Source organism: Leucopleurus acutus (assembly GCF_964270905.1).
Source record: "Leucopleurus acutus genome assembly, chromosome: X".
NCBI lineage: Eukaryota > Metazoa > Chordata > Mammalia > Artiodactyla > Delphinidae > Leucopleurus > Leucopleurus acutus.
Window position 1 is genome coordinate 104,276,724 of NC_139148.1, and position 25,933 is coordinate 104,302,656.

The following is a 25,933-nucleotide window of genomic DNA, read 5'->3' on the forward strand; positions in this document are numbered from 1 at the left end:
TTATTGTTATGTATTCTTCTTTTCTCTTGTAACAATTTTGCCTTAAAAGTCTATTTTGTCTGACGTTAGTATAGAATTCCAGTTGTCTTTGGTTAGTATTTGCTATCTTTTCCCATTCTTTCCCTTTTAACATATTTGTGTCTTTGGATCTAAACTGAGTCTCATGTATACAGCATATAATTAGATTATGTTTTTATATCCATTGTGCCACTCTCTACTTTTTAATTGTAGAGTTTAATCTATTTATTTTTAAAGTATTACTGATATACAAGGACTTCTGCCATTTTGTTATTTTCTGTGTATCTTATGCATCTATTTTGTTCCTCTATCATTTCATTACTGCCATCTTTTGTGTTCAATTGATGTTTTTTTCTAGTGTACCATTTGTATTCCCTTCTCATTTTCCTCTCTATATATTTTTAAGTTATTTTCTTGGTGTATATCCTTGGAATTTCAAATAACATCTTTATAGTGATCTAGTTTAAAGTAATACCAACTTAGCATTTATAGTATACAAACTATCCTCCTATAAGCTCCATTCTTCTTCCTCTATGTTATGTCACAAGTTTCATCTTTTTTTAGTCTTATAAACAAAGACATTTTTCTACGTACCCAGAAAACAACCATCCAATTCATGAAAATAACATTAATATATTACTACCATTCAATTCATAGACTCTGTTCAAGTTTCACAAATCGTTCCAATAATGTCAAAAGGGTCCAGTGCATAATCATGTGCTGCATTTAATGGTAATGTCTCTTTAGTCTAGAACAGTTCCTTAGTGTTTCCTTGACTTTCATATTCTTGGTACTTTTTCCCCTCCAGTTTTATTGAGATATAATTGACATACAGCACTGTATAAGTTAAGGTATATAGCGTACTGATTTGACTTACATACATCATGAAATGATTATCACCATAAGTTTAGTGAGCATCCATCATCTCATGTAGTTACACAATTAAAGAAATAGAAAAAAATTGTTTTCCTTGTGATGAGAACTCTTAGGATTTACTCTCTTAACAACTTTCATATATAATATACAGCAGTGCTAATTATATTTGTCATGTTGTACATTACATCCCTAGTACTTATTTATCTTATAACTGGAAGTTTGTACCTTTTGATCTCTTTCATCCAATCCCCCTCCCCTACACCCCACCTTTGGTTACCACAAATCTGATCTCTTTTTCTGAGTTTGTTTTTGAAGTATAATTGACTTATAACACTGTTAGGTCCCGGTGTACAATATAGTGATTCAATATTTCTATACATTTCAAAATGATCATGGTAAGTCTAGTTAGCATTTGTCACCATACAAAGATATTACATAATTATTGACTATATTTCCCATGCTGTACATTTCATACCCATGACTCATTTTTTTGTAACTGGAAGTTTGTACCTCTTATCTCCCTCACCTATTTCTTTCCTCTTCCCATCCCCTGCCCTGTGGCAGACATCTCTTTGTTCTCTGTATCTATGACTCTGTTTCTGTTTGGTTATGTTTGTTCATTTTTTTTTTAGATTCCACATGTAAGTGAAATCATAATGTTTGTCTTTCTATGTCTGACTTACTTTACTTAACATAATATGCACTAGGTCCATCCATGTTGTGTCAAATGGCAAGATTTCATTAATTTTTATGACTAATACTCCATTATACACACACACACACACACACACACACACACACACACGCATCTTCTTTATCCATTCATCTATTCATAGGCACTTAGGTTGCTTCCATATCTTGGCTATTATAAATAATGTTACAGAGAATATAAGGGTGCATATATCTTTTCTAATTAGTGTTTTGTTTTCTTCAGATAAATAAGAAGGAGTGGAATTTCCGGGTCATATGATAGTTCTGTTTTTAATTTTTTGAGGAACTCCATACTCTTCTCCATAGTGGCTGCATCAATTTACATTCCCACCCACAGTTTGCCTTTTATCCACATCCTTGCCAACACATGTTATTTGTTGTCTTTTTGATAAATGACATTCTGACAGGTGTTGATCAAAATGAGTTGATAGCTCATTTTGGTTTTGATTTGTATTTCCCTGATGATTAGTGATATTCAGCATCTTTTCATGTTCCTGTTGGCCATCTATATGTCTTCTTTGAAAAAATGTCTATTCAGGTCCTCTGCTTTTTTAAATTGGGTTGTTTGCTTTATTCACGTTGAGTTGTATGAGTTCTTTGTATATATTTGATGTTAACCCCTTATGAAATATATTGTTTGCAAATATCTTCTCCCATTCAGTAGGGTGGCCTTTCTGTTTTGTTGATGATTTCCTTTGCTGTGCAAAGGCTTTTTAGTTTGATGTAGTCCAACTCACTTATTTCTGCACTTGCTTCTCTTGCCTGAGAAGACATGTTCAAAGAAGTATTGCTAAGACTGATGTCAAAGAGCATATTGCCTATGTTTTCATCTAGAAGTTTTATGGTTTCAGATTTTACATTTGTCTTTAATCCATTTTGAGTTTATTTTTGTATATGGTGTGAGAAAGTAGTCCAGTTTGATTCTTTTGCATGTAGCTGCCCAGTTTTCCCAGCACCATTTATTGAAGAGGCTGTTTTTTCCCCATTGTGTATTCTTGTCTCCTGTGTCGTAGATTAATTGACAGTATAAGTGTGTGCTCATTTCCAGGCTCTGTCTTTTGTTCCATTGCTCTATGTGCCTGTTTTTGTGCCAGTCCCATACTGTTTTGATTACTGTAGCTTTGTAGTATAGCTTGAAATCAGGGAGCATGATAACTCCAGCTTTGTTCTTCTCTCAAGATTTTCCTGGCTATTCGGGTTCTTTGGTGTTTAACTCTTCAACCTCTAGTGAATATTTCTTCAGCTATTGTACTTTTTAGCACCAGAATTTGTTTTTTTCCATTTTTAAATTTCTGTTTCTTTATTGATGTGCTCTATTTGGCAAGACATTGTTCTTCTGACTTTCTTTAGTTCTTTGTCCATTGTTTCCTTAAGCTCTTTCAGCATATTTAAGACAGTTGATTTAAACTTTTTCTCTAGTAAGTCCAATGTTTGGGCTTCCTCAATGATGGTTTCTTTTAATTTAGTTTTTTCACTTGTACATAGGCCATACATTCTTATGTCTTTGCATGCCTCAATAACTTCTTGTTGTTGAAAACTAGACATTTTGAAAATTAAAATGCGGTAACACTGAATATCAGATTTACCCCCTCCTCGTGGGGTTGGTTCATTTCTGTTTGTCATGGGTTGTAGTTTTTTGTTTGTTTAGTGACTTATCTAGTATATTTGTCCTGAATGGTCACTGAAGTGTCTGTTCCATTAGCTTAGTGTTTATCTAGTGATTGGACAAATATCTCCTTAAACTCCTGGATCAAAAAAAAAGCTCTCTGTCTTTGTAGCTGGGCTTTCTATATGTGTTGGGTCAGGCCTTCTACACTCAGGCATTTTACAAGTCTACCTTTGCCCTCACTTCCTGCTTGTGCAGAGCTTGAATGTCAGCCAGAGGAGAGGGCTTAGGGACTTCTTCATTTGTTTTTGAGCATGCTTTTTATGTTGGGCATATGCATGGCGTTTTAAGTTTCCAGGAGTATGTGGGAACTTTTATTCCCCAAAGCATCTTACTCAGCCTTTCCTTTGGCTTTTCATTGTGTCTTTTGTTTCCCCCAACTGATATCCATTGTCTCAGGTGGAAGATGCTAGTTCATTTGCCTTTAAAATGTTTTTGACAAATGCTGCCTTCTGTGCACTCACTTTTGTACCCTGAGAGAGTTCCAGTTTAGGCAAAATAAAGACAATCTTTTTGTGTTAGCCCTTCAGGGAACCACCAGCCAGATCAAACCCAACAGTCAGAATTCTTTGAGAACGAGGTCCAGTCTGCTCTCTCTCATACCAGGAACCGATTCTGGGAATGTGGATTGATGTTTTCAAGACCCACACTAAGCTTAAAAGGTGTGGATGCAGCAGGAGTAAGCTAAAATGCCACAAAGCTCTGTTACTGGGTTTTAGTCACCTTTTTCTTATTGAAGTATTTGCTCTGACTGTTTTCTGTAGTTCTGATAAATTTGATTCTGATAGTTTTCATCAGTTTTTATTTCTTTTTGGGGAGAGATGGGCCCTTGGGACCCCTTACTCCATCATTTTCACCTATGTCATCCCCACTATGTGTGATAATCAATATCTTGTTAATTTGAATGAGCAAAAACAGGTCACAAGCAGTCCCAGAGCGACTGAATTCTATCTGGGCATGGACCACATTACACAAAGCCACAGAATAATAGTCAAGATAGAGGAAGTATCAAAAATCAAGTCAACTAACTGCTAGTGGAAGGCTTTTTCCACTATACCAAATTTTCCTCATGGCTAGCTAGAAAGGTTCTGAGTACAGGTCAGTGTTGGCAAAGTCATCTGTATTTTAATTTCAGATTATTGGTAAATGAATTTCTTTCATGATGCCTTATTTTCCAGAGGGCTGTCCCTGAGTAGTCAAAAGCCATATGACCACTTATCCTCATTATAACAATAGGTGTTACCAGGCTGTGAGGCCACTTTCATACTTGTTGTGAACTCAGTCTATTTGGTTTCATCTGTAGCAAAATTCTCTTTGCCTACCACCTTCTCCTCTGACTGAGAATACCCAGGCTTTCATTTTGGTCTTGGACACTGCTTCCTGTACTCTCCTGATGCATCATTCCAACTAGAGTTCTTTCCTTTAGAATCTCTGTTGGCTCATTTTCTTTTCTGTTGGTAGAAATTACATTTGTTTACTTCCCCTTAACCCAAGCAATTATATAGTGTGCAAAATCAGTACCCAGAGGTAATCAGTTAAAATGTTCTAAGTCTAGGACTATTGACTTATCCCAGGTCTGGGTAGAAAAGTGAATGGATAGCAGTGATTTTAGATATTTAACCATTTTCCCTCATAAGTATGCTCATAATTCCCATACTATGTGTCTTGATTTTGGTTTAGAAAAATTTAGTACCTATGGATCACCTTGGTGAATGAGTCAGATGGGACTTTCTGTGTCAGTTTCTTTTTCTCATGAACCTTTGAGAGCTAATATTCAGTGTGCTCTTCCTTGTTATTGATTTCTTTGATTTACTGGGAAATTCGGCTAAGAGCATTTGACTTACCCTTAATGGAAAGAAGATAAATTGGATCTAGTCTCTGATTGTGATTGTGTGTGTGAGATTTCATTTTCTTAGTGCCTTAAATGAGGAACAGATTTGAGTGTTTTTCATGAAAAAAGTAATAGCAAAAAAAAAAAAAAAAGATGAAGGTGGCTCAAGTAGCCATTAATAGGAACTTGGAGTATGTTTGCGCATAGACATTCTGCTAATATTTGGTAAGAAGGCTAAGGAAGAACCTTACAGCAGAATGTTCTATTCTGTTGTTAATGTGGCTAGTGACACTTCTTTCTTGTAATTTGAATGCCTTGTAACTCTGGATGGTGCTTCCTGGCCTCTTGTTACTCCTGCTATCAGTGAAAGACAAATGGATATCAGCAGTAGTGCTATTTTCTGTACTTTCAGAAAATAGGGCTGAAGGGTTGATAGAGCAGTCTTCCACACTGTGGCACTTGCCTAAGGCTAGTTCAAGACAAATTTAACAATCATATTAATAATAATAAAATAATAGCTATTAGTTATCAAGGCATAACAGGTGACAGTTACAATTTATACATTATTTCTAAATATTGCAGCATTGATATTTTCATCTCTACTTTGTACATGAGGAAACTGAGGAGCGGAGAGGGGAGATAACATGCCCCAGGTTACACAGCAAATTGTTCAAGCCCAGGTCTCCCTGAATGCAAAGCACTCTCTGTCTTTCCACAGAGCACTTGCCTCAGTGCTTTTCAAGCATTCTTGTTTTCTATTGGTACCATATATGCTTCCTTTTCTGGTCCTTCAGGGAGCTACCATTTGAACATCTGCTATATGCCAGGCACTGTATATGCCAGACACTAATATTTTCTTGCAAAGTAAATATTAGTATCCTTATTTTACAGGTGAGATGATTTTCCATTATACCATGCCACGTCTTCTTTCTTTATTTAAGAGTCATCTCTTGCCCATGAGCCAGGTACCTTTGAACCATGCTCTGGCCCTTCCTTCCCTATCCTCATTATCTTCCCAGACCTATGTTCCAGGTGATTCCATCATCTTGTTCCTGCATGCTTGATGGGTGCTAATGATTTCCTATGTTAGCTTTCCTGAATTGTTAGCATTCTCTTAGGGACCCATGGGCTTACTGCTTATTATGAAAACGTAGACTTACCCAAGCTTGGTGTTCCTCAGCTGTGATGGGAATTCACTGCATCTATAACATTTACCTAGGCCTATATCAAATCACCTCCATGGGACTCATGGACAAGGGGAACTGTCTTAATCTGCTCAGGCTGCTGTAACAAATACCATAGACTGGGTGGCTTTTATATGACAGACATTTATTTCTCACAGTTCTGGAGGCAGGGAAGTCCAAGATCAAGGTGCAGGCATGGTCAGATTCTGGTGAGAACCCTCTTCCTAAGTTGCAGACAGCTGCCTTCTCACTGTATCCTTGCATGGCAGAGGGAAGAAAATGAAGCAAGCTTTCTGGTGTCTCTTCATTTACGGACACTAACCCTATTGTGGGAGCCCACCCTCATTACCTCATCTAAACCTAGTTACCTCTCAGACTCCACTACCATTACATTGGAGGTTGGCACTTCAACATAAGAATTTTGAGAGGACATAAACATTCAGTCCATAACAGACAACCAACACGAATAAATATGCCAGATGATCATGCTACTTGCTGTTCTGTGAGCAATAAAGTACTCTGTCTCTGACCCAGGAGTCTTTCATCTTTCAGTATCCATGAAACAGAATGTTTTATCTTTTTAGATTACAATTAGGGTGAAATCCCAGACCCTTCACAGTTTTTGACAAGTACTGTACCCCAGGTTTTTCAGTCTACCTTATAGGAACAGGCTTTATTCCTAGCCCTGTGTGAGTGCTGGCTACTGTTCCCTGCAGTCCTTTCAGGTGGTTCTTTCCCCTCCCTTGGTTAGTTTCCTCACATATATGTTCTGATCAATACTCTGCTGAATACTCTGGGGGGACATTCTCTTGATTTCCAGGGTTCTGTCTGCTACTCTCTCCTCTCTGATCATCTGTGCTACAAACTCTAGTCTCCTTGCTCCTCATGTACTCTCAGCTCCTTACGCTCTAACTCAAGAAATCCATTAGGCTTCTTCTCCATTCTCTCTCCCTGCACCCTGCATGTGTCCTGGAAACTCTTTTCAGGCAGTAAACTGGCACAATTGTTTGTTTCAGGGATCACTGTTCTTTGTTGCTTGGTGTCCTGTGTCTTGAAAACCCTTATTTTTTATTGTCTCTGATTTTTGGGTTGTTTCAGGTGAGAGGATAATCCAGTCCCTGTTACTCCATTTTGGCTGCAAGTGGAAATTGAATCTTTGTCTTTTGAAAGTGGACTTGATATTTAAAAACAGCCCAAAGAGAGTGGTGAGTAACTTAAATCAATAAGGTTGGCCATCAAGCTGGCTAATTCCTCACAACCCCCTCTTCAAAAAAGATGTGGTGGGGTAGTAAAGTAACCAACCTTTTTCTCCCCCCTGTGGTTTTAGCATTTCTGTGGTTTAGAATTTTTATAAAGAGGAGTTTTAGTGGACTTCCCCACTCTCCCCTCCTAATTTACTTGGCACTGTAACCTATGGAGGGCTAAAAGTTCTGAGAAAAAAAATTAGGGTTATGTTTTTAACCATCATCCACTCTTTCCCAACACTACAGTTAATTCAGAAGACATATGACTTTTCCCCTTTTGGTGTCTTATCTTCTCACTCTCAGTGCCATGACTCAGGCTGAGGCCCTCATTTCCTTTATTATACCCCACTCCTAACTGGTCTTTGTTTTTTTCTATCCTTCACATTAGGTCCAGAGTAACTTTCAGGAAAAATAAAGATCTGAGTGTGTCATTTTGCCTCTCAGAATGGTTCCCCCTTAAATATAGAATAATTTCCGGCCTCCTTTGTGCCTACAGTCTGACCTCTGCTTATATTTCTCACTTTATTTTACATAACAGAATCCCAACCATCCACAGAATTATAATCCACAAATGGCAGTATTGTAAGGTGCTCTTAGACTCAAACTAAATGAGACAACTCTCCCTTTCTTGTACAGGTCCAGCTCTGTCCCATCTTGGCACACTTGCTTATTCTATCTTCTTTTCCAGGAATTCCCTGTTTTGCCTACCTTCAAAGACATTTCTCAAATAATAACTACTCCATAAGGTCTCCCAAGGGGCCTCCAATTGGAATAAATTCCTTTGTCCCTTATTTTCCCATAGCATGTTGGTTGCACTTGTATTAGAGCACTTACCAGACTCTGGTTTACTTGAAAAAATACCTCATGAGTCCTTGGAGCGCAGGTACTTACTGCCTTATTTTTCTTCATATTCATCATAGCATCCATCCCAGGGCATTTTTTTTTCCGGGTCCCCCCATTTAGTATATTTTCTTTTTTTTAATTGAAGTATAGTTGATTTACAATGTTGTGTAAGTTTCAGGTGTACAGCACTGTGATTCAGTTATACATACATATATATATCAATTCTTTTTCAAATTCTTTTCCCTTATAGGTTATTACAAAATATTGAATATAGTTCCCTGTGCTGTACAGTAAGTCCTTGTTGGTTATCTACTTTACATACATTAGTGTATATGTTAATGTCAACCTCCTAATCTGTCAACCCACCCTTTCCCCTTTGGTAACCATAAGTTTGTTTTCTACGTCTGTGGGTCTATTTCTGTTTTGTAAATAAGTTCATTTGTATCTTATTTTTTAGATTCCACATATAAGCGATATAATATATTTGTCATTCTTGTCCATCCTAGGGCCTTATAACTAGTCTGTGCTGAATAAATAATCATTGGATTGAAACTGATTAAATCAGGAAACTTTGTAGCACATAAGAATAAATCAATAATACTTTAATTCACTGACATCTGTAGTCTGGTCTGGGCTCAGTGCAACTGCAAGTGAATAATTTGTCTTTGGCCTCTATGAGGACCCAGCTCTTTATTCACTGCCAACCTGTGCCCAGAACTTTTATTCTCTCCCCTGAATGCCTACCTTCTCTAGGCAATACTCTCTGCTAGTCACTTCAGATCTGATTATGTCCCTGGTTCATCTGCGGGAGTTTTTTTTTTTTTTTTTTTTTTTAAATACTGCAGTTTCCTGGGTTCTATCCCAGAACTACTGATTTGGAATCTCTGGGGATGGAGCTCAGGAATTTGCATGTTTAACAGGCACCTAGCACTTGGTGACTTAAGCAGTCAGATTTGAGACCCATTGCTCTATACTCTTGAATCTAAATCATTCCATCTACTGACCCTTCTGTCCAAATTTATCTACTCTGAGTCTCCTGCTTTTGGGACCCAGCTTTCACCTAGCTGGCATTTTGAAAAGTGGTTTGATGTACTTTCAAACTTCCCTTCAGTAAGTTACTAATCTCTTATTTCTCTCAAGGGCTTTTACTTTTTAGTAGGGCACTCTCAAAGACAATGTGGAAAACATTGCCTCTAAGAAAGGCAATGTTTAGACTTTTTGGTAGGAACAAAAAAATTGATCCCTTTAAAGATTAGTAATTTTGAAATTGCTCTGGGAAGCAGGTAAGGATTGTAGAAAATGCAGAGTTTTGTTAAATTATTTTTCTGTTAATTACTTAAGCATTAAGATTGGGGTAGGGTTGGAAGATATAATTGCCACAGGGAAAACAGGAGGAAACAGGAAAAATCAAAATCCCAATGGACTTTGATTCCTTTTTCTACCAGGGCAAGCAGTTTGCAAATGGCTGTGGACAGGTCACAGTCAGGAGATCAGAAAAAAAAAATTAAAACTCTGTTAAAAGGGATAGAAAACAATTCAAAAGTTTCCTATAGGAGGATACAAAGGAAACCAATAGAGAAGCTGTTTATTTCCAGTTAAAAATCAAAGGATACTACATGCTGCCACAGAGTTCCTTTTTCCTCTTCAGGATTAACCTTAATCTATTACTATATTTCTTGGCTTCTTTTTTATTTTATAAGAATGTGTCATTAATAGGTATCACTATTTTATATGAAGTTCTGTTTCTATAGGAAAAAGCATGATCATGTCTGGAAATATGTACTAGATGCTTGGAGTCTCAGCTAACTATGCTTAAGGCCAAAGTGTGTTTATGAGGCTTACAGGACTTTAATCCAGTTCTCTCCAAACATACTTGATCACCCACCTTTGTCAAAAAACGTATGCATCTCGATAGATGTGCATTTATTTGCAAAGTATTACATACAAAATTGCTTTAATATATTATAAACATTAATAAAATATATAGAAATAGAAATAAATAGGTTATTTATGTGGAAGTTTTAACATTCTCTTACCAAACCCCAGTGGATTGATTGATTGACAGTATTCATGGGGTGGTAACTGCAAACCACTTTTGATACCACTACTCTTTTCTGTTTGTTCCCAAACTTGGGTTGAGCATTAAGATCACCTTGGGATAGTCAGAGAGCAGTTAGATTCTTGTGCTCAGGTCTATTAAATTAGAACCTCCATGGCTGGAACTTGGGAGCCTATGTTTTAAAAAATCTTCCCCAGGGAATTCTGATGCCCAGTCAAGTTTGAGAAATAGTGATTTAATACCAAAGGTCACCTAGTGACATTTACTCTCTAGGACCATGATTCTCAACCTTTGCTACAACTGGAACTACCTGGGGAACTTTAAAAATGCTGATGACTGGGTTCCCACCTCCCTCCTGAGACTTGTAATTGATCTGAGGTGTGGCCTGGGCATTGGGATTTAAAATCTTCCCAGGTGAATCTGATGTGCTGCCCAGGTTGAGAACCTTGTGGTGGAGAGGATAAAACAGGTTTTGGGAAGCTGTACTAGCACTGTTTTGGTTACAACTTACACATACCCAAAATGGCTTAAGCAAAAAGGAATTTATTGGTTCACTTAAGATGTCCAGGGGTTGTCTGATTTCAGACATCTCTGCATTTAGGGGCTTAAACAGTGCAATCAAGGATGTTACTCTCTTTTTACATCTCTTGACTCTACTTTCCTCTGTATGGTTACATTCTTGGGTGAGCTTTCTCCGTATGACTGGAAATATGGCCAGAACAGCTCTAGGTTTATATGATCCTCATGGCTTACAGTCCTTGAGAAACACACACACACAAAAACTGTTCACTCTCACAGTTTACATATCAACTCTTAGAGGGAGACTCTGCTTGTTCTAGCTTGCTTCAGGCACCTGTCTCTGAACTAATCATGGTGGCCAGATACATGGGGTAGGCTGGGTTACCTGCCAGTTCAAGTGGTCTGGAGGGTGGAGATTATGATGATCTCACTTAAATGTTATGGAATGAGTTGCCCCTAGGTTTGGTTATAAGAAGAAAGGGGAAAGGAATATTATGCTGGGTAGATGATATCACAATCCACTACAGAAGTGGACTTTGTAAGTTTAATCCTGTTGTGATGGTGCCAGTGGCACTGGTTGGAATATTCATAGAGTCACGATGCCCTAAGACAAAAGGAATGTCTGTCCAAGGGTGAGCACTCTGTGTAAGGCTAGTCTTGCCTGAAATCAAGTTATAGATTCTTACATAAGCTAAAAAACAATTTCCCTTTCCAGTGGAAGTATCAACTGAACCCAACTTTATGAATTGGCTAATTGTTTTCCCTGCTGTGGATATTAACTGCTGAGCTCTTGGAAAGAATTGAATTCTTTTGGTGAGAGACTGATGAAAATCTTAAGCCCAATGAGCCAGTCATCCAATTGTTTAACATTCAATTGAAGAGAAATCCTTTTTTAGACGGTTGGTTTAAAGATTGATAGGGCATTACTCTTGATACAGTGCTCAAGGTAGTAAAAGTTGTAGAGCTATTAGAATTCTGACATTGTCAGAATTGGTACCGTGTGAGAGCCCAGCCAGGGACCTTCTCTGAGACAGTGTAATATATTCACAGCTGAAACCCTGGCCCTGAAAATCTGGTTGTCAATTGGGAAAAGCACTTTTAGAGTCAGCTTCCTGTATAATTGGTTAACACTTTTTTTCCCATGGAATCAAGTAATAGAAAAATAAATGCAGAGTAAATAGAATTTCATGCTTGTGCAAGTCATTGGCAAAATCATCCTTGGGTCATGCAGGAAGACATGTTCTGTTCAGAGGAAAATTTGGAAGGGAAACATTTTATTTTAATCTTCCTTCTCTTAATTTACTCTATTTGAAGTTCTAGTTTTAAAATGCTGATTCTTTGAAGAGAGATGTACTGGGAAGAGAGGGGACTTTGCACCTGTCCTAGGGATCAAATGAGCTATTGCAGTATTATCAAATGAGTGATTTATTCATGCAGATTTTGAATACTAGAAAACTCCAAGTTTACATATATTAAAAACTGTTATCTAAAGTGTCTACTCATTTTATCTGTTGGGCAGAATAGCAAAGTAGATGAAGTTTGCCTTGGCAGATAAATTACCTCAACTCTGTTGGGTCTCTGTGTGTGTCTGTCTGTTTCACACACACACACACACACACACACACACGTGCGCACCATCGCCCCCCCCCCGCCACTGTCTCACCTTATCAGTCTTCCTGCTGTGTTGTATTAGTTTTCCATTGCTGCTATAACAAATTACCGCAGACTTAGTGACTCAGATAATACAAATTTATTATCTTACAATTCTGGAGGTTGAAGAAGTCCAGAAGTCTAAAATGAATCTCACTGGGCTAAAAACCAAGTTGTTGGCAGGGCTGAATTCCTTCCTGGAGGCTCTAGGGGAGAATCTCTTTCCTTTCCTTTTCTAGCTTCTAGAGGCTACATTTGCTTGGCTTGTGGCTCCATCCTCCATCTTTAAACCAGCAATGACCAGTCAACTCTTTCTCATGTGGGATTGCTCTGACCTACCCTTCTGTCTCCCTCTCCAACTGTTAAGGACCCTTTTGATTATATTGGACCCACCCAGGTGATCCAGGATAATCTCTACTTAAAAGTCAGCTGATCAGTAACCTTAATTCCATCTTCAGCCATAGTTCCCTTTTTCCATATAGCCTAGCATGTTCTCAGATTATGGGGATTGGGATGTGGACATCTTTGCCAGGGTTGGGGTGTGTGTTATTCTGCTACCACACATGTCAAGTGCTCCAGGCTTCTCTGCTATTCGTTGGCTGCCCAGAATCCCTGACACTCATGTAAGGCTATTATTTCCTAGAGATCTTGGATTATAACGGATAGACAGGAACACCAGAATAGGAGGCAGAAGGCCAGGGTTGGAAGACAGCCTCTCTCTGCTTATGAGCTGTGTAACAAATCACTTAACTTCTTGGAGCCTCCATTTCCTCATCCATGGCCTTTTCCTCCTTCCTTTATCGAAGCATACCCGTTCTGTATCCTTTTTAACAGGCCTCAACTGAGACCTCAAGTTAATATGGAAAAGTAATTCAAGCTAAGGCATTAATAAGTGATAATGGTTTCATGCATCACTACTCCCTTCCCTCTAACCCCCATACCCTCTCAAGTACAATTTATAAGATGAATTCACCTGGAAGGAAATCATTTTATTAGGTATGCAGTAAAAGTAAATGGATTAGGCTGCTGCCTACCTTTTAAAGTTGGCTTTGTCCCTGAACATTTAAGAAGAAAATATAGGATAACCAGAGGGTATGGTTTACCCTGGATATTCCAGTTTATGCCTGTTGACTTGTTTTATGCTCAAGTGTCCTTATTTAGATTGTAAATTATATCATCACTGTATTTATTTTGCACTTGTAAAAGTCTTGAGTGTATTTATAAAATTCCTCTTTTACCTTAGATTTTCATGAAGACGGGAATTTTAATTACTTTTGTAGTTTCTCCTGTAAGTACCCTAGAATCTGTACACCATGGGTTCTGGGTAGCTGTCTCTGACTAACTGTATTCTATATTTCACATTTCAGCCATCATTATTTCTCCAAGTAAAGTTTATAGACTATCTGTTATGAACTGAGTTGGTCCTCACCCCCCATTCATATGTTGAAGTCCTAACCCTCAATTTGACTGTTTTTGGAGATAGGGCCTTTAAGGAGATAATTAACATTAAATGAAGTCATGATGATGGGCTCTAGTCCAATAGAACTGGTGTTATTATATGAAGGGGGAGAGACAAAAGGTATGCACATGCACAGAGAAAAGGCCACGTTGAGGATACAGAAATGACACCACGATCTGCAAGCCAAAGAGAGAGGCCTCGGGAAAAACCAAACCTGCCAACACCCTGCTATTGGACTCCCCCCATTCAGAACTGTGAGAAATTTCTGTTGTTTAAGCTACCCAGTCGGTGGTTATTTGTTAGATTAGCCCTAGCAGACTAATATACTATCTGTAGAAGAAGCAGTTAGAGATATTGTTACAAATGCAGTTTCCTGAATGTTATCCCGAACTGAATCAGAATTTCTCTGGTAGGGCTCAAGGAAGCCTTATGTTTTGCTTAGGTGATTCTTATACACATTAAATTTGAGAATTGCTGAAATAAGGACCTCAGAGCACTAAAAGGGCGGCGCTTTTTTTTTTCCCACATATCTTTTATCATGTCAAGTTTTTGTTTTCTCTTCAGGGACTTTCTACCTAGGTGTTAGCAGAAAACAGGTATTGAATATCCCAGTTATCTTTGGGATATCTGGAGTTGTCAATGAAGATTCCAGAAAGCCTGGAGGCTATGGGTACTATGTGTTCAAGATGAATCAAGAAAGAGAGTAATATATCATTTTAGGGAAAAGTTAGTATCAAGACTAACCTAGAACTGATTCCTTAAAAAGGTCATTGGGAAGGTCAGAGCAGCATGGACATATATACACTACCAAATGTAAAATAGATAGCTAGTGGGAAGCAGCCGCATAGCACAGGGATATCAGCTTGGTGCTTTGTGACCACCTAGAGGGGTGGGATAGGGAGGGTGGGAGAGAAACGCAGGAGGGAGGAGATATGGGGATATATGTATATGTATAGCTGATTCACTTTGTTATACAGCAGAAACTAACACACCACTGTAAAGCAATTATACTCCAATAAAGATGTTAAAAAAAAATGGACTTGACATCTGGCCACTTCTCCCCTTCCTCCTCCTCTGGAGCTAGTGACCGATACTTGGAAATAATGCTTTGCCAGTTTCCTTTGGGGCACTTAAGAAGCTTTGGCTTTCAATTCTTTGTCTCTTGAGCACCTACCTCTAATGTAGATGTACTTAGTCCCCAGAGCTTGAATCCCATCTCAGTGGAAGCTAGATTAGGGACAGGGCACCTAAAAGACATGGATTCAGTAAATATCCTATTCTATAAAGCTTGAGATGTTCATGGCTTAGAAGTTAGGTGCAACCTCAGTGTCAGACCTAGTTGTAATTAGCCTGAATCCCTGCCAATTCCATGGTCTGTGGATGTCCAAAACCTTCCCCTGGATCCCTAGAAATTCAAGTTTCCTCCAGATAATCCACTTACATAAAGTAATACCAGTATAGAATTTACTGAAATTTTGTAGAGGATATGGAGAATAATTTACAAATGACTTTAACATGTACAACAGACACTGTTAGCTACCACACCCCTGTGGAGTTGCACTAACACGTCCTCTGAACCCAGTCTCTTTCTAGCTGGCCAATTTCTTTCATGTTCTCTCATATTCTAAGATAACAGAATTCCTTCCCCATTCCATTTATAGCACATACTTCCCCATCCTAAGACTTGGTGCTACCTGCTTATCCAGGTTGCTTGTTTTTGGGTGGGTGGGGGAGTTGTGAGGAGGGTCACTTTCTATCCTTCTGCTTTAAGCACTTACCAAGGCAGTCTTCCAATCCAAGGCAATGTTATTCTCGAGAGAAATTCTAGTGACCAAATTTGTCTCCATTTCGTTTCACAAAAATATAATTATTGCTGTTATTGCCATGGAGCAGATAAACATATAGGATAGCTAAATGATAAGAATACTGTACCAGATGGTCAAGAGAAGAAAAATAAGTTTTACTGAACTTGTTCTATATGTCCAGCACAAAGTAGGTGTTTTATATGTTTTCTTATTTAGTCCTCACAGTAAACATGTGAGGTGGATCATTACTAGTCCCATATTATGGGTGAGAAAAATAGTGATTGGAGAGGTTAAGTAACTACAGCTAGTAAAAGGAAGATCCAGTATTTAAATTTAGCTCTGAGTCTTAACTTTATGTAATTTTCATTATATCACCATATGCCTCTGAATCTGGAGTCCTGGGTCCAACTTTCTACTAACAGTGTTGTGTGCCCTTGGAAAAGTCATGTTCCCTCTCTGCATTTCAGTTCTGTATCTATAAAAAAGGAAGCCTGGATCAAAGGGTTTCTAAAGGCTTTTTGGGCGCAGGCAATATGTTCTGTGACCTCTCCTTACTCCACTTGACAAGTAAAACTGGAAGCTATAGTATGCTTTGCTTAACTAAGGTGGGACCTCATTAAGATATAGATTTTGTTTTCTTATTGTCTGGCCCCTGAAGTTGATAAGTTATGCGCATTTTATTTATTTGTATATTGGAGAGTGACTGGATTTTAGATACATGGGGTTCAGAATTTTTTAAAAAGTAGGATTAATTTACTTCAAATTTCATTTTATTTTCCAATGTTTAAATTACTTTCAACTTTGCTTTGAAATGGGAAGGCTCGATGGTCCTTGCAATGTTAATAATGAGTTATATGGCAACCTTGCCCTTGGTTATAAGAAGCTGTATATGGAATGTTCAGATCAGCAAGTCTTATATCCTTAACTTTAGCTATCAGTTCCAAACTGTGAGTGCTGTTTCTCACCCTGAGCATCATGGCCTGAAATGCTGCCATCTCTCCCAGTGGCTGTACTGGTACGGGAGGGAGGGCCAAAGGCAGAGGTACCCGTTGGCATGATAAATACTCAGAGCAGGCTGCATCACCAACAGAGGCCAATATAGAGGAGATTATGTGGTTTTAGGAAGCCTGTATGTGGTGAAAAAAATGTCCCTATATAAGATGCTATTGAATCATGGGTTTGGTGGCTATGTATTGGCTAAGTCATTACCCACACGAAGAAGAGGAGGTAGGAGGGTGGCATATAGAATCCTATTTGGATTTGGTTGAAAATAGAGAAAGAAGAGAAATTTTCTTCTCTTAGGGCTTCTTCTCATAGGGCTTATGCTTTTTGTATAGAACTTGGTTACTTGGGTTATGCTATCACTGTCTGGCTAATCCTCTTCCCCCAAAAAGTAGTTGTAATAGATACCACTTATGTTTATAGTGCTTTGTATGCATTATTTTATTTCACCATCACAGCAACCCTAGCTAGCTAGCTAGATAGATACTGTTGTCCAAATTTTACAGATGAGGAAACTCAATGAGGTTAAATGACTTTCCCAATGTCATATAGTTATTAGGTATATGAACCAGAATGTAAACTCAGGTAGCCCTCTTCTCTTCCTTCCTGCTCCCTTCCCCTTTTCCTACATTGTTTTCACTGTCCCTGCTCAGCCTGAATATCTAGTGATCACCTTGTAATCATTTGTGAAATAGGTTCCAAGAGAGTTAATACCAGTGAGCTAAATAAATAATATTAGACTATTTTTTAAAAATTAATTTTTAACATCTTTATTGGAGTATAATTGCTTTATAATGGTGTGTAAGTTTCTGCTGTATAACAAAGTGAATCAGCTATACATATACATATATCACCATATCCCCACCCTCTTGAGTCTCCCTCCCACCCTCCCTATCCTACCCCTCTAGGTAGACGCAAAGCACCAAGCTGATCTCCCTGTGCTAGGCAGCTGCTCCCACAAACTATCTATTTTACATTTGGTAGTATATATAAGTCCATGCCACTCACTCACTTCGTCCCAGCTTAACCTTTCCCTTCCCCGTGTCCTCAGGTCCATTCTCTACGTATGCGTCTTTGCTCCTATCCTGCCCCTAGGTTCTTCAGAACCATTTTTTAAAATATAGATTCCATATATATGTGTTAGCATGTGGTATTTGTTTTTCGCTTTCTGACTTCACTCTGTATGACAGACTCTAGGTCCATCCACCTCACTAAAAATAAATCAACTTTGTTTCTTTTTATGGCTGAGTAATATTCCACTGTATACATGGGCCACATTTTCTTAATCCATTCATCTGTCGATGGACACTTAGGTTGCTTCCATGTCCTGGCTATTGTAAATAGAGCTGCAGCGAACACTGTGGTACATAACTCTTTTTAAATTATGGTGTTATCAGGGTATGTGCCCAGTAGTGGGATTGCTGGGTCATATGGTAGTTCTATTTTTAGTTTTCTAAGGAACCTCCATACTGTTCTCCATAGTGTCTGTATCAATTTACATTCCCACCAACAGTGCAAGAGGGTTCCCTTTTCTCCACACCCTCTCCAGCATTTATTGTTTGTAGATTTTTTGATGATGGCCCTTCTGACCAGTGTGAGGTGACACCTCATTGTAGTTTTGATTTGCATATCTCTAATGATTAGCGATGTTGAGCATCCTTTTAAGTGTTTGTTGGCAATCTGTACATCTTTGGAGAAATGTCTATTTAGGTCTTCTGCCCATTTTTGGATTGGGTTGTTTGTTTTTTGATATTGAGCTGCATGAGCTACTTGTAAATTTTGGAGATTAATCCTTTGTCAGTTGCTTCATTTGCAAATATTTTCTTCCATTCTGAGGGTTGTCTTTTCATCTTGTTTATGGTTTCCTTTGCTGTGAAAAAACTTTCAAGTTTCATTAGGTCCCATTTGTTTATTTTTGTTTTCATTTCCATTTCTCAGGGAGGTGGGTCAAAAAGGATCTTGCTGTGATTTTTGTCACAGAGTGTTCTGCCTATGTTTTCCTCTAAGAGTTTTATAGTGTCCAGTCTTTCATTTAAGTCTTTAATCCATTTTGAGTTTATTTTTGTGTATGGTGTTAGGGAGTGTTCTAATTTCCTTCTTTTACATGTACCTGTCCAGTTTTCCCAGCACCACTTATCGAAGATGCTGTCTTTTCCCCGTTGTATAGTCTTGCCTCCTTTTTTTTTTCTTTTTTTTTGTGGTACGCGGGCCTCTCACTGTTGTGGCCTATCCCATTGTGGAGCAAGGCTCCAGACGCGCAGGCTCAGTGGCCATGGCTTACGGGCCTAGCCGCTCTGCGGCATGTGGGATCCTCCTGGACCGGGGCAAGAACCTGTGTGCCCTGCATCGGCAGGCGGACTCCCAACCACTGTGCCACCAGGGAAGCGCTCTTGCCTCCTTTATCTAAGATAAACCCACACACATATGGTCATGTTATCTCTGGGCTTTGTATCCTGTTCCATCGATCTCTATTTATGTTTTTGTGCCAGTACCATACTGTATTGATTACTGTAGCTTTGTAGTAGAGTCTGAAGTCAGGGAGCCTGTTTCCTCCAGCTCCATTTTTCATCCTCAGGATAGCTTTGGTAGTTTGGGGTGTTTTGTGTTTCCATACAAATTGTGAAATATGTTGTTCTAGGTCTGTGAAAAATGCCATTGGTAGTTTGATAGGGATTGCATTGAATCTGTAGATTACTTTGGGTAGTACAGTCACTTTAACAGTGTTGATTCTTCCAGTCCAAGAACATGGTATGTCTCTCCATCAGTGTGTATCATCTTTAATTTCTTCCATAAGTGTCTTATAGTTTTCTGCATATAGGTCTTTTGTCTCCTTAGATAGGTTTATTCCTAGGTATTTTATTCTTTTTTTTGCAATGGTAAATGGGAGTGTTTCCTTAATTTCTCTTTCATCACTAGTGTATAAGAATACAGGAGATTTCTGTGCATTAATTTTGTATCCTGCTACTTTATCAAATTCATTGATAAGCTCTAGTAGTTTTCTGGTAGCATCTTTAGGGTTCTCTATGTATAGTATCATGTGATGTGCAAACAGTGACAGTTTCACTTCTTCTTCCGATTTGGATTCCTTTTATTTCTTTTTCTTCTTTGATTGCTATAGCTAAAACTTCCAAAACTATGTTGAATAATAGTAGTGAGAGTGGGCATCCTTGTCTTGTTCCTGATCTTAGTGGAAATGGTTTCAATTCTTCACCATTGAGAATGATGCTCGCTGTGCGTTTCTCATACATGACCTTTATTATGTTGAGGCAAGTTCCCTCTGTGTCTACTTTGTGGAGGGTTTTTATCAAAAATGGGTGTTGAATTTCTTTTTTTTTATTTTTGAATTATATATATTTTTTATACAGTAGGTTATTAGTCATCAATTTTATACACATCAGTGTATACATGTCCATCCCAATCACCCAGTTCAGAACACCACCATCCCCACCCCCCCGTGGCTTTCCCCCCTTGGTGTCCATACATTTGTTCTCTACATCTGTTTCTCAACTTCTGCCCTGCAAGCCGGTTCATCTGTACCATTTTTCTATGTTCCACACACATGCGTTAATATACGATATTTGTTTTTCTCTTTCTGACTTACTTCACTCTGTATGGCAGTCTCTATATCCATCCACGTCTCAACAAACGACTCAATTTCGTTCCTTTTTATGGCTCAGTAATACTCCATTGTATATATGTACCACATCTTCTTTATCCATTTGTTTGTTGATGGACATTTAGGTTGCTTCCATGACCTGGCTATTGTAAATAGTGCTGCAGTGTACATTGGGGTGGATGTGTCTTTTTGAATTATGGTTTTCTCTGGGTATATGCTCAGCAGTGGGATTGCTGGATCATATGGTAATTCTATTTTTAGTTTTTTAAGGAACCTCCATACTGTTCTCTGTAGTGGCTGTATCAATTTACATTCCCTTCTACAGTGAAAGAGGGTTGCCTTTTCTCCACACCCTCTCCAGCATTTGTTGTTGGTAGATTTTCTGATGATGCCTATTCTAACTGGTGTGAGGTGACACCTCATTGTAGTTTTGATTTGCATTTCTCTAATAATTACTGATGTTGAGCAGGTTTTCATGTGTTTCTTGGCCATCTGTCTGTGTTCTTTGGAGAAATGTCTATTTAGGTCTTCTGCCCATTTTTGGATTGGGTTGTTTGTTTCTTTAATATTGAGCTGCATGTGCTTTTATATATTTTAGAGATTAATCCTTTGTCCGTTGATTCGTTTGCAAATATTTTCTCGCATTCTGAGGGTTATCTTTTCGTCTTGTTTATGGTTTCCTTTGCTGTGCAAAAGCTTTTAAGTTTCATTAGGTCCCATTTGTTTATTTTTTTTTAATTTTCATTACTCTAGGAGGTGGATCAAAAAGGATCTTGCTGTGATTTATGTCAAAGAGTGTTCTTCCTATGTTTTCCTCTAAGAGTTTTATAGTGTCTGGTCTTACATTTAGGTCTTGAATCCATTTTGAGTTTATTTTTGTGTATGGTGTTAGGGAGTGTTCTAATTTCATTCTTTTACATGTAGCTGTCCAGTTTTCCCAGCACCACTTACTGAAGAGACTGTCTTTTCTCCATTGTATATCCTTGCCTCCTTTCTCATAGATTAGTTAACCACAGGTGTGTGGGTTTATCTCTGGGCTTTCTATCTTGTTCCATTAATCAATCTATCTGTTTTTGTGCCAGTACCATATTGTGTTGATTACTATAGCTTTGTAGTATAGTTTGTAGACAGAGAGTCTGATTCCTCCAGCTCCATTTTTTTCCCTCAAGACTGCTTTGGCTATTTGGGGTCTTTTGTGTCTCCATACAAATTTTAAGACTTTTTTGTTCTAGTTCCGTTAAAAATGCCATTGGTAATTTGATAGGGATTGCATTGAATCTGTAGATTGCTTTGGGTTGTGCAGTCATTTTCACAATATTGTTTCTTCCAATCCAAGAACATGGTATATCTCTCCATCTGTTGGTATCATCTTTAACTTCTTTCATCAGTGTCTTATAGTTTTCTGCATACAGATCTTTTGTCTCCCTAGGTCGGCGTATTCCTAGGTATTTTATTCTTTTTTTTGCAGTGGTAAATTGGAGTGTTTCCTTAATTTCTCTTTCAGAGTTTTCAACATTAATGTGTAGGAATGGCAGAGATTTCTGTGCATTAATTTTGTATCCTGTAACTTTACCAAATTCACTGATTAGCTCTTGTTTTCTGGTGGCATTTTTAGGATTCTCTGTGTATAGTATCATGTCATCTGCAAACAGTGACAGTTTTACTTCCTCTTCTCCAATTTGTATTCCTTTTTTTTCTTTTTCTTCTCTGATTGCCATGGCTAGGACTTCCAAAACTTTGTTGAATATTAGTGATGAGAATGGACATCCTTGTCTTGTTCCTGATCTTAGGGGAAATGCTTTCAGTTTTTCACCATTGAGAATGATGTTTGCTGTGGGTTTGACATATATGGCCTTTATTATGTTGAGGTAGGTTCCGTCTGTGCCCACTTTCTGGAGAGTTTTTATCATAAATGGGTGTTGAATTTTGTCAAAAGCTTTTTCTGCATCTATTGAAATGATCATATGGTTTTTCTTCTTCAATTTGTTAATATGGTGTATCACATTGATTGATTTGTGTATATTGAAGAGTCCTAGCATCCCTGGGATAAATCCCACTTGATCATGATGTATGATCCTTTTAATGTGGTGTTGAATTCTGTTTGCTGTATTTTGTTGAGGGTTTTTCATCTATATTCATCAGTGATATTGGCTGCAATTTTTTTTTTTGTAGTGTCTTTGTCTGGTTTTGGTATCAGGGTGATGGTGGCCTCATAGAATAGTTTGGGAGTGTTCCTTCCTCTGCAGTGTTTTGGAAGAGTTTGAGAAGGATAGGTGTTTGCTCTTCTCTAAATGTTTGATAGAATTCAACTCTTAAGCCATCTGGTCCTGGACTTTGTTTGTTGGAAGATTTTTAATCATAGTTTCAATTTCATTACTTGTGATTGGTCGGTTCATATTTTCTGTTTCTTCCTGGTTCAGTCTTGGAGGGTTATACCTTTCTAAGAATTTGTCCATTTCTTCCTGGTTGCCCATTTTGTTGGCACAGAGGTGTTGTGTTTCTAGTAGTCTCTTACGATGCTTTGTATTTCTGTGGTGTCTGTTGTAACTCATCATTTTTCATTTCTGATTTTATTGATTTGAGTCCTCTCCCTCTTTTTCTTGTTGAGTCTGGCTAATGGTTTATCAGTTTTGTTTATGTTTTCAAAGAACCAGCTTTCAGTTTTACTGATCTTTGTTATTTTGTTTTGTTTCTATTTCATTTATTTCTGCTGTGATCTTTATGATTTCTTTCCTTCTGCTAACTTTGGGTTTTGTTTGTTCTTCTTTCTCTACTTCCTTTACGTGTAAGGTTAGATTGTTTATTGAGATTCTTCTTGTTCCTTGAGGTAAGCTTGCATATCTATAAACTTCCCTCTTAGAACTGCTTTTGCTGCATCCCATAGGTTTTGGATTGTCCTGTTTTCATTGTCATTTGTCTCTAGGTATTGTTTGATTTCCTCTTTGATTTCTTCAGTGATCTCTTGCTTATTTAGTAACGTATTGTTTATCCTCCATGTGTTTGTGTTTTTTACATTTTTTTCCCTGTAATTCATTTCTAATCTCATGGTGTTGTGGTCAGAAAAGATCCTTGATATGATTTCAATTTTCTTAAATTTACTGAGGCTTGATTTGTGACCCAAGATGTGATATATCCTGGAGTATGTTCCGTGTGCACTTGAGAAGAAAGTGTAATCTGCTGTTTGTGGATGGAATGTCCAATAAATATCAATTAAATCTATCTGGTCTATTGTGTCATTTAAAACTTCTGTTTCCTTATTTATTTTCATTTTGGATGATGTGTCCATTGGTGTAAGTGAGGTGTTAAAGTCTGCCACTATTACCTTGTTACTGTCGATTTCCTATTTTAGAGCTGTTAGCAGTTGCCTTATGTATTGAGGTGCTCTTTTGTTGGGTGCATATATATTTATATTTGTTCTATCTTCTTCTTGGATTGATCCCTTGATCATTATGTAGTGTCCTTCCTTGTCTCTTGTAATGTTCTTTATTTTAAAGTCCATTTTATCTGATATGAGTATAGCTACTCCAGCTTTCTATTGATTTCCATTTTCATGGAATACTTTTTCCATCCCTTCACTTTCAGTCTGTATGTGTCCCTAGGTCTGAAGTGGGTCTCTTGTAGACAGCATATATATGGGTCTTGTTTTTGTATACATTCAGCAAGCCTGTGTGTTTTTGTTTGTGCATTTAATCCATTCACGTTTAAGGTAATTATCAATATGTATGTTCCTGTGACCATTTTCTTAATTGTTTTGTTTTTGTAGGTCCTTTTCTTGTCTTGTGTTTCCCACTTAGAGAAGTTCCTTTAGCATTTGTTGTGGAGCTGGTTTGGTGGTGCTCAATTCTGTTAGCTTTTCCTTGTCTGTAAAACTTTTGATTTCTCCATCAAATCTGAATGAGATCCTTGCTGGGTAGAGTAATCTTGGTTGTAGGTTCTTCCCTTTCATCACTTTAAGTATATTATGCACTTCTGTCTGGCTTGTAGAGTTCCTGCTGAGAAATCAGCTAACCTTATGGGAGTTCCCTTTTATGTTATTTGTCGTTTTTCCCTTGCTGCTTTCAATAATTTTTCTTTGTGTTTAATTTTTGCCAATTTGATTACTGTGTGTCTCGGCGTGTTTCTCCTTGGGTTTGTCCTGTATGGGACTCACTGCACTTCCTGGACTTGGGTGGCTATTTCCTTTCCCATATTAGGGAAGTTTTCGACTATAATCTCTTGAAATATTTTCTCTGGTCCTTTCTCTCTCTCTTCTCCTTCTGGGACCCCTATAATGCGAATGTTGTTGCGTTTAATGTGGTCCCAGAGGTCTCTTAGGCTGTGTTCATTTCTTTTCATTCTTTTTTCTTTATTTTGTCCCGCAGCAGTGAATCCCACCATTCTGTCTTCCAGGTCACTTATCTGTTCTTCTGCCTCAGTTATTCTGCTATTGATTCCTTCTAGGGTAGTTTTCATTTCAGTTATTGTATTGTTCATCTCTGTTTGTCCTTTAATTCTTCTAGGTGTTTGTTAAATATTTCTTGCATCTTCTTGATCTTTGCCTGCATTATTTTTCCGAGGTCCTGAATCATCTTCACTATCATTATTCTGAATTCTTTTTATGGAAGGCTCCATATCTCCACTTAATTTAGTTGTTTTTTGGGGGTTTTATCTTGTTCATTCATCTGGTACATTGTCCTCTGCCTTTTCATCTTGTCTGTATTTCTGTGAATGTGGTTTTTGTTCCATAGGCTTCAGGATTGTAGTTATTCTTGCTTCTGCTATCTGCCCTCTGGTGGATAAGGCTATCTAAGAGGCTTGTGTAAGTTTCCTGATGGGAGGGACTTGTGGTGGGAAGAGCTGACTGTTGGTCTGGTGGGCAGAGCTCAGTAAAACTTTAATCCACTTGACTGTTGATGGTTGGGGCTGGATTCCCTCCCTGTTGGTTGTTTGGCCTGAGGCAACCCAACACTGGAGCCTACCTGGGTTCTTTGGTGGGGCTAATGACAGACTCTGGGGGGGCTCATGCCATGGAGTACTACCCAGAAGTTCTGCTGCCAGTGTCCTTGTCTCCACAGTGAGCCACAGACACCCCCCCCGCCTCTGTAGGAGACCCTCCAACAGTAGAAGGTAGGCATGGTTCCGTCTCCCCTGGGGTCACTGCTCCTTCCCCTGGGTCCTGATGCACACACTACTTTGTGTTTGCCCTCCAAGAGTGGAGTCTCTGTTTCCCCCAGTCCTGTCGAAGTTCTGCAATCAAATCCCACTAGGCTTCAAAGTCTGATTCTCTAGGAATTCCTCCTCCCGTTGCTGGACCCCCAGGTTGGGAAGCATTATGTGGGGCTCAGAACCTTCACTCTAGTGGGTGGACTTCTGTGGTATAAGTGTTCTCCAGTCTGTGAGTCACCCACCCAGCACTTAACAGGATTTGATTTTACTGTGATTGCGCCCCTCCTACCATCTCATTGTGGCTT